Raw genomic sequence first — 17,983 nt, 5'->3', positions numbered from 1 at the left:
AATCATTATATTACATGAAATATTTAGTTATTATGTGACGTGCGATCAAAAAGCAGACACTCGCAGTTTAAAACCAAAGGTGAAGTTTTACTTGGGGACAGGCAGAGAGTAGCAAACAAACCAGGCAAAGGTACCAAAAGGGAAAGTCCAAAACCAGGGTCAAGAGAAATCACAGGCAGGATGTCATACACGAAGATAATACACACAGGAAAGAACACTCAGTAAGTCTCCAAAGAAAACAATACTTCGCATAGATCAGAACTAAAGCCCGGGCTTATATCTATCCTAAACTATCACACCCATACTACACAGCTGTGAGAAATCAGTATTCAGGTGATGTGGATCGCTGATAGGTCAACGGTGTTGTGTCCTGGGTCATGTGGTCTTGCAATGGATCTTGGGAAACGGAGTCTGAGTCAGAAAACAGGGAAGGAAACAACTCTTCCTCACGAGTCCACAACGGATTCTGGGAATTGTAGTCCTGAAGCGTATGCGGATTGGTGGCAGGCGTGACATATTGACAGACTACTGGCCACACTTTTCCTGAATAATCAATTAATTGAAGTCATAACAAACCAATTAACCGATTAACCAGTTAACTGATTACAAAAGTCATCGCTAGTTGTAGTTCTAGTTGTCACTTTATCCAATTAATATAAACCATTTTGGTTAAAATGTATTCAAATGTGACGCATCAATCTTAAGTCATGAGATATCAAATGTTTTAAATACTAAATCCAACTATTTTCACCACTTTCGTGTTAGTTTATGTACCAAAAACAGTCATGATTTAATGTAACATGACCATTTTCCAAATGTTCCTGATCCCTTATTACAAACTGGGTTTGTTAATGTTCTTTGAAGACTGATATATATGCAAATGACCTCATTACGGATTGGTTGCCCTACCCTGTTCAGTCCAGGTTGAAACACTACTTATAACTTCAATGTGAATGGGTGGATATATGGAAATGTGTTGCTTTTCATGACAGCAAATAAAATAATACATTCCAAATGAGCTGTTTTTGTAGCTTAAATTCCATAAATGGGCTGTTTGGACTGGAGAAGGAATGCTACAATTTGAAGCTAAGAATGGTTTACATAATATATCAAAGACAGTGAGTACGTGCAGGTATGATCTATAAATTGTGAATGAGACTGGAGCAGCCTGTAGACGTCTGGCAGGGCTCAGGTTAGGGGAAGAGAGGGACTGAAGAGGCTTGGGCAGACAGAGATAGGCTTTGATATGGGCATGAGAATGGGGGATGTTCAGCAGGCTGAGTAGTTCTGACACTGATAGATCACCTCTGGCTGACAAGCAGCTCAGTAATGGCAGTTTATCACAGCCAGACAGCAGGCTACACACTCTGGTGCATGCGCACACACATATACACACTCTCACACACATACATTCCAATAAAACTTGGACAAAGGGCACTCTTAACACCTCCTCTACAGACATATTTTGTAAGGCCTAGATGTCCTGAACTAAAAGTCACACAGACTTCAATCACCTCTCTAAATACACCACTGAGCCCTAGCCAAAAACACAGGATACCTGTAGTGCTACTACAGCTTTTCATGGTAGAGCTTTACTTCAGCACTGCTACATAACACTGGCAGAACTGTGCCATAAACACGACAGATACTATAATGTTTAATGTCAAGCTTATATCAAATGCTAATTTTTGTTAGTTTTGTTAGTTTTGTTAGTTATAACGCACAACCTCAAGTTGTTTTTTTCAACAGTTGTGCGAAATAAAAAAGTAAACCAAAGAAACCCCAAAAATGAGATCATATGTGCCTTAATATTGGAAATCCGTTCTGCTGAAAACGTAACCCCTCGTGTTGCTGATAACAAAGTAGATTTTATATGAATTAAATGTTACAATCGCTGATATTTTACTTTCTCTCCTCACTTTTTATTGAAATTAACATCCAAAAGAGGTCTTATTCTTGTCAAATAATTATAAATACCCATGAATGACCATCTTAAGACTCATGAATCTCAAATATTCAACTTTGCCAAAGTGGGATTCCTCTTGGCAATTGCCATTGTTTTATAAATAAACCAAAGCAGCACAAAATAGCACACATTTAACTAACTTGCAAGCCAGCAAACATCCAAACTGTGTTCTTCTGGGCAATAAACATTACACAACAGCTTGGTGCAGAGGCAGCAACCCAGAAAAAGATCTGACAGCAGAGCTAGCTACAGCAGCAGTAACACTTCTTTGTAGTGCAAGTATATGCAGAGCAAAACAGCTGTTGTTTGTAAACACCAGTATTTCAGCGTATTATAAAAGCAATTATGATGCCTTCAAAACTAACTTATGTAAAAGTGACACTCATGACCAGGTTTGCCGTTGCTGATGAGAACTGTTGTAACACAACTCCACTGGCTTAGGTTCGTTATAAAGAGACATTTTTGTGAGTGAAAGGTGTTAACAGCTAAAACTGACATCTAAATGCTAACAGCTGGCAGTGAGTCGTATCTGGGCAATGTCATGATGTCCTATGCCTTCAAAGTACTTCTCAAACGAGATTCAGTTGCATGTACCTTCATCAAAATGGCCTAATAAGGCACTGACTTAAGAGACAACATAGAAAGCAAGGCAACGAGACAGCTGCCTTAGTTTTAGACAGCCATTTTCTGCTGTTGTTAAGCTATTCCTCAATGCCAAACAATAGAGCAATGTCATCTCCCATTGTATTAAAGCATCTCTGATAATGTTTCAAAAAATGCACATCACCTTAGTTTTTAAGGGACCGCTTAAAAAGTGCCTAAGTTTTCCATTTATTTAGCTAAAAGATAAAGATAAAAATAACACATCAAACAGCTTGTAGTAAAGAGACTGGCTTCCTTTAAACCTACTACAGTTCTCAATTAAGTCCCAGCCAGTTTCATTACAGCAAATCATTTTGTCTTCTTTTAGCTAAATACATGATGAAAAATTAGACACTTTTCAGGTGGTCCGTTATGGACAAAAGTATTGGTAACCTCAATTTCTGAAACATTATGTACTGCAAAATTGAACATTTTTGTAATATATGTATAGTTTGTTCTGTTGTCTCAGGAATCGTCTCAAGAAAAATGTTCGTTTGATTTTTTTTTTTTTGTGCATTTCATGAGAAACTGAGAAATGTAATGATGGCTAACTGACGGCTAATACTTTAAATACATTAATACATTTGTTGTGAGAAAAACATGCTTGTCAACAAATCAGAATGAGCCTTAGCAACTAACTGTCGCATATATGGTATAAGTCATGACAATTGCCAGAAATGGTAACATGACACTGTCATATTACAGAACAAAATCTATCATGACAACTTTTGACAACATATGACATCTGCCATGAAATGTTCATGGCATGGCAATGTCATTGTCAGCAGGTTTCATGTAAAAGTGCTCTTAATTAAATAAACAAATGCTCCCTCTTTTTAACACTATCTTTAAGCGAGGCTGTGACATGACAGGGCACGAGCCAAAGCAAACTAGACGAATGATAATTGAACAATCTATGGGAGGGTAATTCTACCCATTTGTGCAGACAAGTCATTACCTTCAAAAGACACATATTTATAAATGACTGGGTAGCCACTGCAAATGAGAGCTTTCAACATTCCTCACCAATTAAGTGGGTGTAAACTACTTTTCATCATCTTGCATGATGGAAGAAGCAGGTTATTTCCTTTATTTCCTGCCTCGGGCCCTCTCTTTCGCTCAGAGCCATATCTATGATTAAATCAGATGTTTTAGTCCAGAATTTACTTTGGGGCAAGGAAAGAAAAACTCCTGGCTGACGGCACTTCGGAGGGACACGTTAATTGCGCCAATGATTATCAGGCAGGATCTATTGCTGCCTCATATTTATCGGTGTGTCCACTTTTCATTATGGTGTTCATTACCAGGCATAAATAATGTACATAAATGTGCCCGCGCTTCTCGACACACTCCATAATATTGCCAAGCGATATCCATCTTGTCTGCAGTTATCAGACATTACCTTACTGAATTATGTCTATTAGTTGCTTTCCGGCTTGCGTTCCCATCAGCCCTTTTTCCGTGGCGACGACAGCATTAACTTTTAGGTTTATTGCATCTTCTTTACCCAACATAGACCATTAATCTGCTTAATGGCTACCATGACCCCTTTCATCCAATTTCATAAACTAAAAAATATTAATAAAGCACATTAAAGCCTCTATTGTACAGAATCTTTTCATAAATCTGAAGGCACTTTTAAATGGATTGGCTTGGGTGAAGGGAGGGCTGCAGGTTACACTTATTCCTCTTGTTTATTTTATGAGCTGAGCCTTTTAAAGGAAGACATCTGCTTAGCAATTTAGCACCAGAACCTTAAATCAGCACAAACGAGGGCTCTTTGGTACCAAAAAGTGTCCTCTGCTGAACAACATCAGGCTTTTCTTATTTTTTGCTGTAAAGTTTGGTTATATGGTATTACTTTATAGCTTTTATTGGAGCAAAGGCTCATGGAATAAGATGGTGTCCCCTGTGGGGCTGTTTGCTGTGGTAATGGTTTTTGTTACAGTATGAAATGGCTATATAAAGAAGCCTCAGCTGTGGTGGTAGGAGTACAGCTTTTCTTGAGGTGCACAGCAGTTGTTGAAGAGTAAAATTGCGTCTTCTCTACTATGTGTTAAAAACGTGGCGTGACTGTATTAATGAGGATATGAGGCTGAAGCCAGGCATATGCATGCACTGAAATATGCTTTACGATGTGTGGACCTGGCAAGCCATGATATTAGGAATTACAGCATTCTATGCCCTGGGTCTAAGGCCGCTGAAATCAGCTAGACGCTGCAAAGACTAATCCCTTTGATCAGGCCCCGCCTGCCACCTTGTCATAACTCTAGAGTGTCTACGAGCTCATATACCACTACACCAAATCCCAGCACAGAGGTTTCCTCACATCAGCATCAGAGTATCAATGCAAACCACACAGCACCGTTTTCAAAGACATTAGTTCACACTACAGGTAAAAGTCACCCCAATCCAATTTCTGGGACTACCCATCAATTATTTCATTTAAAGTAAACTGTTTATCAGGAGATATTTCTGAGGAGATTGGGTGATTAGATGTAAGATCAATCTCTTCCATAAAGAAACTGAATTTATTAAAAGATATAGAGAAAACTGAACACTTCACAACCATGCAATATCTGGTAGACCGTCAATACTGCCCCAATCAGATGAACAGCATTTTCATCTTTGAGAGATAAGAGAAAACGAAGCTCCACTCTTGCTTCAGATTGGAAAAAATCCACAGATGTTTGTGTCCATCCTTCAACTGAGAATAAAAATAACAGTGGGCTGACCACCCCAGAGCTTTGACCTCAATATCACTGAATGTCTCTGGGATTACCTGGATTATGAGAAGCAGAAAATGCAACCAACTTCTAAGACTGAACTTTGGAGGTGTGGAAAAATATCCTTGCAGATTTCTTTGAAAAAAGTCTCCTAAGGAGAACTGAAGAGTTTCATTCCGAATTGCACTACACAACACTTTGAAGAATTTTCCTTTTTTCATGATATACATTGTTATGGCCTTTACAAATGCAAGAAATATCCTATATTATGAGTAATATCGCCTTTATAAGGGAAATGTCACCATGTTTTCCATTATAAGTCAGATGCTATTCTTTAAAAAAAATGATATCCAACATAGTTATAAACAGATATATAGCATAATGGAATGAAACTCCTCCATTAATAAAGGCAAAGGGTGGATGCACTGAATACTGAAAAGCTTGTTTTTTTTTGTTTATTGCTCTTTTTCCTGACAGTCTCGAAATTTTGCATGGCACTGTACAGTCTTGGAAGTCCACAAACAAATCAAGCAAAAAATCTGGATATATTTTTCCCATATTTGAGTAATAAATTGAAGCCGAGCATTTAATCCTGTGGTGTGAACATAGTCTCAAGCATAAAAAATGTGGTTTAAACACAGACACACAGCATTGCTAGGCAGGTGTAGCCTAGGATAATGATGGATGAATGTAATGTGACAGGTAATGTGACCTTTGTGAAAAAGTGTTACCCTTGGAATACAGTATGAAGGTAAGATAGGGAGCTAAAACTGATAGTAACCAGCACTTGACATTCAGAGAACTGTTTTTGGAGACGTGTATGTCGATAGACTGCTACAACAATAGAAACATTAAAAGGCACCTTCTGCATAAGCAAACGGTTTTGTCTCTGAGACAGAATTTTAACCGGTGCCAAAAGACGCATGAGCGGCCTGAGGATGGAATGACAATGTTTTCAGCATTCACAAAAGACTTGTGGCACAGGAACCAGGGACATTAGTAATTTCACTCAAAGGACAAATAATGAGATAAAATATAAAACTGTTCACTCCATAAGCAAGAAAACAGCCATACAGAGCAAAAGATGGACAAAGATCCAACACTCTGAGGTGAGAAGCTGTAGACAAGCTCTACTGAATAATGTAGCAGAGCCAGGAGGTGCACCTCTGGAATGCTCTTACCTTTATTCATTTTCTACACACATATCACTCTCTCCACTCCGTCAAGCACTTTGTTTTATAAAGGAATATTCAACATTTCCAGATGAGCACATGCAGAAGCGCATAAGCCTCATCGGTAGGTCTCTTGTACATGAAATAGGAATCAAACTTACGGCAGCATGCATAAGCAATCAGCATAACCTCACATCCCAGCATCTATATTCAAAGGGAGCACCTATTAACATTCTAGCTGGAGATCAGAGGGATTACACTGATATGCATTGTATCCAATTCCGAGCACGTTAGCTAGTGTTGATTTTAATATCAAAGCCCCTCCATCATTAAGAGAAGCAGTCAAGATCTCATTATTGTGCAACGATGGGCGAGGCATGGAGCACACCTGCCAATTATGGAACTCATTTACCTAGACAAAGCCAAACTAGCCATGAAGACCAGAAGACTATATATTTCAGAGGTGTGAGGTAGAATGGACACAAGGTGGAGAAACATTAGAAACCCAGGCTTTGATCTCTCCTTGTCTTTGTCAAGCTTCTCAACTGAAGTGGGCCTGGACGATTTTCAAACCACCACTCTAGTTCCTCAATTATGTCTATGATTAAGCATGGGGGGTGCAATCAAATGGTGCTACTTAGGTCGCCCACAAATTAGCACTAAGATATCTCCCAGTTTATATGTTCCCTCAGCTTTGCTGGAGCTCTAAATCACATGATTGTTCGTTCAGGCGGCAAACTGGGCCAAGCCAAAACTTGCCCTAAAAGCCAGTGTCCTTCCTTTCATCTTTACCCTTGGCAACCTCTCTGGCATAATATGAGTTGCAAAAGGATTTAATTTGAGAAATTACAAAACAGCAGGACTCGGGAGCCCCACAGGTGGCGCAGGCCAAATCCCCCCTTACCGATTTCAAATAACAATGTTAAGCAAAGACAATCTGTAGTGTGGAGGGATGATGAAACCTTGCACCGCGCCTTATGTGAGATTTGGTTCAGCGTTCTGTTTGACCTCCTACAGTGAGGTTTGACATGCAAGGACACGCACACACAAAAATGTGCCATTAAAAAAAATCAGTCTTGCTATAGTCGCAGAGTGGTCCTCATCAGCACATCAAAAGCCGCATTAGCATTCCACTGAAGCTGGCTTTTGTTTCAGCCACATTATACTTCAGCAAACAAATGATTGCCATTGACTGGCCCAGTGTGGAGCTGTCCATGTTCAACGGCAGAAAACAAAAGACTTTGACAAAGGCTTTCTCTCTTGGGGCTATAGAGAGCTACAGTCCAGGAATGATTGTGCTGGAAATAAAGATCCTATAATCAGGAGAGGTTTTTGTTTTGTTATTGTAAATGACACCCTCGACTGAAAACATAGCTTATATACAGTAATGTGTAAAAGGCCACCTTGCGTTTGTTTAATTTCTTGTTCCAAAATAGTCATTATGTATGATTTATTTCAGTATATATTGTCTGAGGAGATATAAGGTAATCTACTTGCATAAGAAAGGGCAAAGTCAAAGGAAAATGGGTGACAAGGCATATTATTTAAAGGTTCACTCCTAACTACCAAGCTAGACCACAATTCTCACAATAAGATAAGCAGAGCAGAACAGAAAGAAAGAAAAACAAGCTTCACTCTTGCTTAAGTTCTGCCAAATCCACAGGGGTTTCTGTCCATCATTGTACTTCAAGAAGAACACTCAGTGTTATTGGACTCAAAGGATGTGTAGCTGTCAAAAAGCTTTGAAAAACTGAAAAGAAAGTTTGCATGTGTTTGCTTTTACATGGATCAAGAAAAGCCAAAAATGCCACCAACTTCCAAGACTAAACTTTTGATGATGTGGAAAAATATCCATGCATTTCCCCAAAAAGAATCCAGTATAGAATTAGAAAAGAATTGCTATAATACAGGCTAATTCAACACTACTCCCTAAATACTGTACACATATTTTATCATATTTAGTTGTTAATGCTTCTGTATGTTTCTGTTAAATATATCTTTTCTTCCTTTTTTCCTGATGCTGAAAAATGAATAACCTGCATTCTTAGTCTTTTGAATGGACATTAAACAAACAATGGTGGTATCACAACTGTACCAAAAAACCTACCATTCTCTATTCACAAAATCAATAATGACCAGGTAGAAATATTCAAGAGTTCCTCCTGAACTATGACCCTGACACCTTAACTCTATGTTAACAAGGCTGTTCCAGTCAGGTACGTTCTTGGAGGAACTGACAGATGATGTATAAAAATTTGATGTTTAGGCAAACTCAGTGAGTGAGAAGGTTGTCACAGCCGGGGGTGGTAGTGGGGATAAGCTCCCACTCCATACAAAATACTCCCACATGCCGTGCGTCTCATTAAGCCTCTGACAACCAATGTCCAACTCCTGGCCTGCTCACGGCGGAACTGCTTCTACTAACAGGAGAAGGGGCGAAGGCGAGTCACTGGCGCCTCAAAACCAGTTGCTTCGGGTAGATGGAATTCGTTAGCCTGGGAGGGCAGTCCATCTAAGGGAAGGAAAACCCTGACAGAAAACCACTGGCCCTCCAAGCTTGGGGTTGGGCAAGAGGCCAACTACCTCCTCCCATAAAAACCAACAAGTTACAGAAACGACGAACATCACCTTGAATCAAACCCTGGGGTGGGGGCGGGGACTGCGACATGTTAGGCACTACGATAACAATGGGTGAAAGCCTACGGGAAGCTCAGCGTCTGACAAAGTCCTTTGCAAGCCCCAAAATTACTTTCACCATTAGACATTGGAATGTGAAGACGATGTAAAGAGGAGGAGCAGCAGCACAGATCACGAAGGAGATGCAAAGATACAATCTGGATATCCTAGGGATAAGCGAGTGCAGGTGGACAGGAGCAGGTAGAGTGAAGATGAATTTGGGACAAACCGTGATCTTCAGCAGTGACAAACAACTGCACGAGGGAGGAGTTGCCATCATGATGAATGGGGAGACAGTGAAATCTCTCACCCATAAACAAGAGGATCATAACTGCAAGATTTTACTCAAGACAAAGGAGGGTGACTGTTATACAAGTATATGCACCACACAACGAGAAGGAAGACCAGGAACTTCAAGAAACAGTTTTACCAAGAACTTCAAGAAACAGTTGATGGGTGCAGCAAAAACGACATCATTATCATCATGGGCGATTTTAATGGAAAAGTTGGAAATGACAACATGGGATATGAAAGGACAATGGGTGTACATGGGTTGGGAACACAGAATGAAAACGGAGGAAGACTTTGTGAGTTCTGTCAGCAGAACGGACTTGTCATCACAGGAATATTATTTCCTCACAAGGACATCCATAAAGCAACATGGACGTCAGCAGATGGAAAAGTGAAGAACCAAATTGACCATCTTCTGATCAGTGGGCAATGGAGGTCATTATAACAAGAATCCCGAGCACAGAGAGGGGCTGATGCCAACAGTGATCACCAACTGGTGAGGACTCGTATTAGGCTGCGCCTCAACTCACACAGTAACAACAAGAAGGTCAAGCCGAGATTAGACGTTGAACGTTTACGAAATGAAGAAACAAAGAAGAGATACTGTGAGGCAGTAAGGAGCAAGCTGGAAGAGAACAAGACGGGGAGTGAAGATATAGAGGAGGCATGGGAACAACAGAAGAATGCGTATGTTAAGACAGCAGAAGAAATACTCGGCTTTAGAAAAGGGAAGAACAAGTCATGGATAAGTGATAACAGCTGGAAACTTATTGAGGAGAGGAGGAACATCAAGAACAGGATTAACAGTACACGCTCGGAGAGAATACAAAGTAGAATGAAAGAAGAGTACCGAGAGAAGGACAGAGAAGTAAAGAAGAGTGTTAGGGAGGATAGGAGAAGATGGATGGCAGAGAAAGCAGAGAGAGCACAGAACGCAGCGGAGAATGGAAGGCAGAAAGAACTGCACAACATTGTGAGGACATTGACAAAGCAAGGAAGCAGACCAACAGCCACACTTAAGGATAAGAACGGAGAGTTGCTGAAGAGCCAAGAAGCCAGATTGAGGAGATGTAAGGAGCACTTTCAGGAAATTCTCAACAAAGACACGCCTGAGGAACCACCACAGGAGGAAGAGGAGGAGATAGAAGAACTGGATATACAGGTGGAAGCACCAACCATCCAGGAAATTAAGAGAGCAATGAAGGACCTAAGGAAAGGAAAAGCGTCTGGAGCAGAGCACATCACAGCAGAAATGCTTAAAGCAGACATCGAACAGACTAGTAAAGAAATGAAAAGGATTTTTGACCTTATCTGGGAGAAAGAGAAAAAGCCAACACAATGGAGAAAAGGACTCATTTGCAAGATTAGGGCAACCTTCAGGAATGTGGAAATTGGCGAGGGGTTACCCTACTACCCTTGGTCAGCAAGGTTCTCAGCAAGATGATAGTCAACAGGATATAGGCAGGAGTGGATTCTTTGCTCAGAAAGGAACAGGCTGGATTTAGAGCAGGCAGAGGGACAGCAGGCCAGATATTTATCCTTAGGAATATTCTAGAGCAAAGCAATGAGTGGAATGCAACATTGTACGTCCATTTTGTTGACTTCGAAAAGGCCTTCGATTCCATACATTGTGACAGCCTATGGATCATCATGCGCCATTATGGAATCCCTCAGAAATTTATACAGGTGATCAAGGCCCTTTATGAAGACTTTCAGTGCTCCGTCATTGTTGACAACGAGACGACAGACTGAGTTCCCAGTCATCACCGGAGTAAAACAGGGATGCTGTATGTCAGGATTTTTGTTCCTCCTTGTAATAGACTGGGTGATGCGGAAAACGGTGGAGGGTAGGGGAATTGGGATAAGATGGAACTTCATGAGTATGCTGGAGGACCTCGATTTCGCAGATGATCTCGCCCTTCTCTCCTCAACCATGAAGCAGCTACAAAGCAAAACGACAAAACTGGAGGACAAAGCAGCTAAAGTTGGATTGAAACTGAACAGACAGAAATGCAAAGTTATGAAATTCAACAGTAGGAGTGAAGACAAGCTGAAGGCTGGCGGACAAGAAGTGGAAGAAGTAGAAAGCTTCGCTTATCTAGGTGCAAATGTCACCAAGGATGGAGGAGGCACAGCAGATGTCAAGAAAAGAATATCCTTGGCCAGTGCACAGATGAAGTGGCTATCAAACATCTGGCAAGCCGGAAACATCAGCAGAAAAACAAAAGCATCCTTTTTTAAGAGTCTAGTGCTATCAATACTACTTTACGGGTGTGAAGCCTGGAAGCTGACCAAGGGAGAGGAAGAGAAATTGGACATCTTCCAGACCAAGTGTTTGAGAAGGATACTCAGAATCAGATGGCAGCAGCATGTATCCAACAGAAAGGTGCTAGAGATGGCAGGAGCGGAGAAGATCAGCGAGGAGGTTAGAAGAAGGAGATGGAACTGGATTGGGCATGTGCTGAGAAGGGACAGGAATGATGACTGTGCGGTTGCCCTCGAGTGGACACCAGAAGGAAGAAGGAAAAGGGGCCGCCCAAAAACAACTTGGCGGAGAATGGTGGAGGTGGAGAGGAACAGAGCAGGCTGGAGCACGTGGAATTCAGCATGTTGCGCAGCTGCAGACCGAACCAAGTGGAGAAGTGATGTTCAAGCCTTGTGTGCCTCTTGTCACAAAGAGAAGTAAAGAAGAATAAGAGTGAGTGAGAAGGTCCAACTATTCATTCATTCATGCTTTGTATCTCTGCAGCAATGATGGGTTTACAGCCATGGATAGACATGGCTGATACATGTCCACATCAATAGCTCTCATTTCAAATATGTACATATCAGATGAGAGAGAGCTAGGCTAGCTCTACTGGACCTCCAGCATCTGGGCTGCTGGAATCGATCTTCTCTCACTTATCCATTTTCATGACTGAGATATGGATCGCTCAAGTTCTATGGAGTTCTACCTACTAATAAGACAGGGTCCAGCGTAAACCCCCACTTACATGAGGATGGAATATATTTCACAGGAAATAGGATTTTACGGTGCATAGACTCATAGAGTACTGCAGGCATGACTGCTAACATTGGCATCAATATTGCCAGCCAGGAAAATCCACATAGTTATTATTTCATCGTAACAGAATGTTATAAGGTCAACCAGATCTTGGAAAGCAACTTGAGACTCTTCTTTTCCACAGGAAATAACCATCTGCTCCTGCACTCTCTTTCTGTATTCTCACAACACTCCATCATGGACATTTAATGACCTTCACCAAACCTCAGAGACAGAGTGAGAGATGTGAACAGGCCCCACACACAGAGGGCAGATGAGAGAGGGAGCTTTGTGTATTCCTCACATGTGTCTGTGACCTGGCCCAGCATAGTGTGGAGGAACCTGCAGGCCTCATTACTTCATTACAGCCTAGGCCTGACCTCCCCCTGAGCTGCACTCTGACCACCCCCAGTCCTGACTGACTGGAAGTGGGTTGAAAGGACTGCAGAGGCTGATTCAGCTGCATTGATCTGCCTGACCTCTATAAGACTGTCCAAGGCAGCAAAACTCACGCTAGTTCTCCTGCTAATAAAAATAAACCATCAATAAATACATAAACCATAAATACATAAACCAACTTATAACACACAAGCTCTGAAGCTTACATTTCCAGTTTGGTCTAAAGCTTAAAAATTTAAGTCTGTGCTGTGAGAAAAAGTAAAATGAATCTAATGCTGCCAGCTTCAGATCCTGCAGATGACAATAATTATAGTTCCGGTTTCTCAGTTACATTTACTTCAGTACAGTTTTGATATCTTTTGTGCTAGATGAGAATTTTCAAAGGATAGCACCCACAAGTGAGGAAAGGAATCCATAGGTCGAGTCAAAAGCCAAGAACCACCCAAATACTGTATCTGTATGCTAAATGTTAGGTTGATATCATCATGTAGTCAGCACTCCAGCCCAATTTCTCAAATTCCTCCCCCCTCCATCAATCAGTCTTCCCTCATACTACCACCATGTTGAAGGCATGGTCTGAACTTACAAAATGACTATTATGTAATAGTGTACCTATAACATATATTAGCCTACCCCACCAGCATGAACACTGCTATCCAACAATATAACACAAATTCTTGGGATTGACCCTTGTACTGTACTACATTTCCATTTTAGTGTAGAATCTCCATTCAGAATGATGAGCAAACCAGTTCTAGGCTTAATCCATGTATGGGAAACCAACCCCTGCTGTTGCTTCTTCCCCACTGTCAATACATGATTCAGTAACAGCTTCCTAGACCTCAATGTCTCTAACACTAGGGACCAATGTATAGGAGGCAAAATGAAAGGAGGCAGCTCAGGACCTGCACACAATTAAATCAGCATAAAGGGTCAGGAAGTGCATCAGGTCACTTACTTCAAATATTTAATAACAGTAATTGACAATAAGCTCACCTTTCAAGCCAATATGGACAACATATATAAGAACCCAAGGAAGGGCCTTGCTGCTCTCAGGATGTTTTAACACCAGTAAGTATACCCTGACCATAGCCCAAAGACCATTCATTGAGAGTGTCTTTGTGTTTAACATTGCATCATGATATGGAAACCTCTGTGGGTCATAAACTAGGCCAATAAAAACAAAGGACATAAATGACCCCAGGTTACAGACATATTTTCTCAACTTTGAAAGAAAAATACAAAGCAAGTTTATAGTGATCTCTCTCATCCTCTTCATTTCTTCCAAAAATGTTCACACCGCTTCTAATTGGCAACTTCAGGTACTGCTTTAAGTTGCATCCATTGAAAAGCATTGCCAATAGAATGGGATGCTCTGGAGTGCCTAATGGCAAGCGTATAAAGCCAACTGTGGGATGTGGAGCAATGGAACTGCATTCTCTGAATTGATGGTGCTCCATCTAGTACTTATGGAATGGATTACAGTGGAGAGTGTGATACAAATCTAATCATTCAACATCAGTGATGTCATTAATCACCTGATGTCATTAATGCTCTTGTGGATGTTTGCAACCAAATCCTTACAACAATTTTCCAGCAACTACTGTACTCCATCCTTGCAGGTTTTTACTATGGCAAAATGTCGAAACTCATTATCAGTATCCTTGATTTCAGAAGAAACACTGATGAGCAGGTGTCTACAAACATCTGGACATAATAGTGTACTGTGATTGAAATTTTTTACCTTTAATCTGTTTGAGTCATATATTGTTAAACTTAGTACTTTTAACTTGAGGCTACTCTACTGACCTCTGACACTCATGCTCTTCTCATCCGTCCTGAATGACTTTATAGGCTCAGTACTGTCCACACAGCAGCACATACACATCAGGAGTAAAAGGTTGAATGTGACTCCATTTCACTGTGGCTTATTAACAAGGATGCATGCGTCAGGTATTGTCTGTACTGTTTGTTATGGAATGGCCGAGTGAAGGAGTCGGGAGAACTACAAAGCACTGAAAGCCCAAGTGAATCATTTTTAGAGGAGAGAAAATACTTCCAGACCAACATCAATCAAAATGAAGATCACATGGCAATAAGAAAATGAGACAACAACTCAATTCCAATGATTTACATTCCATTTCTACCTCATCACGTTCAGGACAAAGAGGGCAATTACATACTAGTTCGTACACCCTTTCCTTGCAGAGAGATAAAAAGGGAACCATGCATGTGTCTCATTGTCTGTTTTTCCATGGGGATTTGTCATATCAAAGAAATACAGGCATTTTCTCATCTGTCAAGCAATTCGTTCAGCATACTCTATCACTCTATGACAGCATTCATCTCGTCCTCATGCCTGCAGGACAAGTGTGTAGGTAAGAAGGAAGAGAAAAAAAAGACTCAATTTAACAAGTCGTTTCAGAGCAGGTCATAGCTTCACAAGACATCCGTCATAAGGCTCTCTTTTAGTATTCAGTGAGATATGTTCGAGAGAAGGATGCTGAAAAGTGCTAACGCTAGTGCCCCGTGTTTTAGGGGTTTTGAGGGATGGCGGGGCGAGGGGGGAGGTCATGACAGAGGTTAGTGCAAAATTACGGCCTGTCACAGTCTGGACAGGGCAAGAGCAGCCGCAGAGAGACCCTGTCAGGGTGCAGAGGGCGACGCGCCCACGGGTCCGACGTAGCAGTGTCAGAGGAACACTTAGCTCCACAGTGCTTGTCCCACACAGCAAAGCACTGACTGCCCTTAAGCTTTTCTCCTTGCCTGTCAGGCCAGGAGCCACAGGCTGTAATTACCAATGAAAACTCAAACTTGTGAAATTCAACATATATTCTCCCTAAAAATAGAAAACCTCACTTGTATATGCACATTTAAAATGCTGTATAAGATAGTTATGAAAGAATAGAGGGATATAAAGTGTGAGAACTGCAGCTGAGCATAAAGCATGGCCTAAAACACAAAACATTACATCAGCAGTCTGAATATAGCAGAGAGGAAAATAAATTACATTAAGAGTTTCGTCAATGAAACACTAGAACAAACATTAGCATGGAAACAAAATATAATGCATTAAACAAAATCTCTCAGCTGGCATTTCCAAACGTCTATCATATTCCAGGGCCAATTAGAAATGTTAAATTAGAAAACTCAAGTCCATGAACACGATGTGAATGTACGGAAGGTTCGGTTTGAAACCGCAACTTAATTTTATTAAGGTGAGCTATTTCTGCATAATTATTACGATCTAAACAAAGTCATTCAGCGTGGTTTAATGTGAAATACTCCATTCTACAGAAACACACAGAGCTACAGTTGTCAGCAGTGGTCGTGACAGGAACTAGTCGTCCTAAGCATTTACAGCTTCTTCACAAAGATTTACATGAAGTACCTGATGCCTGATACATTGCTGTGTGATAAGATTTTGGCCTAAAACAAATGTTTTAAAATCTATTAATGGTGGAGAGGTACATGTAGGGTGTCACAAGGCAAAATAGTCCCCCAAAAACAGATTTTTTTCCTTTTTAGATTTAACACTAGTTTCCTGTTTGTAGCATTACCTGTATACTTACATAGAGAAGCGTTCTTTATTAAAGGAAATTGTTCTTTTAGACCCATTCCATGCTTAAATGGTTCTTTACATGGTGAAATGGTTCGTTAGACTGAAGAACAGTGTGGATCTACATAGAATCTTTTTGAAAATGTTTCTATAGAGCACCAAAAAGGGTTCTTCTACTGTTATAAGCATGACATCGTAACACTAGAAGAACCCTTTTTGGTACTATATGAAACAATTTTCAATAAAGTTCTGTGTAGAACCACATACAACACATTCTCCATCAGCTTCCCTATGCAAATATTTGGAACTGAAGGGCGGCACGGTGGCGTGGTAGGTAGCGCTGTCGCCTCACAGCAAGGAGGGCCTGGGTTCGATTCCCTGGCCAGGCGGCCAGGGTCCTCTCTGTGTGGAGTTTGCATGTTCTCCCCGTGCCTGCGTGTTCCAGGTTCTCCGGTTTCCTCCCACAGTCCAAAGACATGCAGTCAGGCCAATTGGACATGCTAAATTGCCCCTAGGTGTGAGTGTCTGTGTCTGTCTGTCTGCCCTGCGATGGACTGGCGACCTGTCCAGGGTGTATCCTGCCTTCTGCCCGAAGATTGCTGGGATAGGCTCCAGCATCCCCCTGCGACCCTGACGGAGAAGCGGCTTAGAGGATGGATGGATGGATGGATGGTTCCAAATAGAACCATTGGCTTTACTAAGGAGTCAGTGAAGAACCATCCTTTTAAATGTTTATAAATACTCACAAGACATGTAGGTCTACTGGTCATTTTGAATCGGAAATAAAATGGCCATATTTGCACTGCAGACATCAAGACCCCTGGTTCCTATTGCCACCATTGTAAAGAAATGTGACTTGGTAAGTTTCTCTACATCACACCATTTCACATCAAACCACTCTGAATGATGTTCTTTATATCTCAGGGTCAGAATTATGCAGAAATTGTGAAAAATGGATGGAATTCCTCTCTAATATTTGAGGTTTGTGATGTCTTAAGACACATCTGGTCTTGTAGTTCACCTTTATTTTTTATTTATGTTAAACTATTGAATAATTTACTCCTGAATTGATACTACTTGGTGCACTGTTGCCCGGTCGTCTCTGTGTGTGCCTGTAATAAAACAGTATGAAATTTTAATGTAAGCTATGCTTTCTGCAGACACAAAACTAAGAATCTGATCATAGAAACCATTAATGGAAAATCCTCTTACTTTGCACACTGCATCACAGAGCTGCAAGTGCACGGCCATCTGTTTCACACATGCTGGATTAAATGGATGTCCATAGCTATATTCCAGACTGTACATTCTGATTTGATGTCTTGTGCTGGAAAGACCAGCTCTGCATCTTAACTGCAGGAAATCAGATCTGTGTCATGTATCTCTGTGTTTCTTGACGTTAGTCTTTATAGCAAGTTAAAGGCACTTACAGGGCAGGTTTTTCAGACCTAGATTAAGCCTGAGCATTATATTACATTATAAATATAATATAATCTTAACTAACACTGA

Source organism: Pygocentrus nattereri, chromosome 8, assembly GCF_015220715.1.
Source record: "Pygocentrus nattereri isolate fPygNat1 chromosome 8, fPygNat1.pri, whole genome shotgun sequence".
In the NCBI taxonomy this organism is placed as follows: Eukaryota; Metazoa; Chordata; class Actinopteri; order Characiformes; family Serrasalmidae; genus Pygocentrus; species Pygocentrus nattereri.
The sequence above is the reverse complement of the archived record's forward strand: the minus strand, read 5'-3'. Positions refer to the sequence as shown.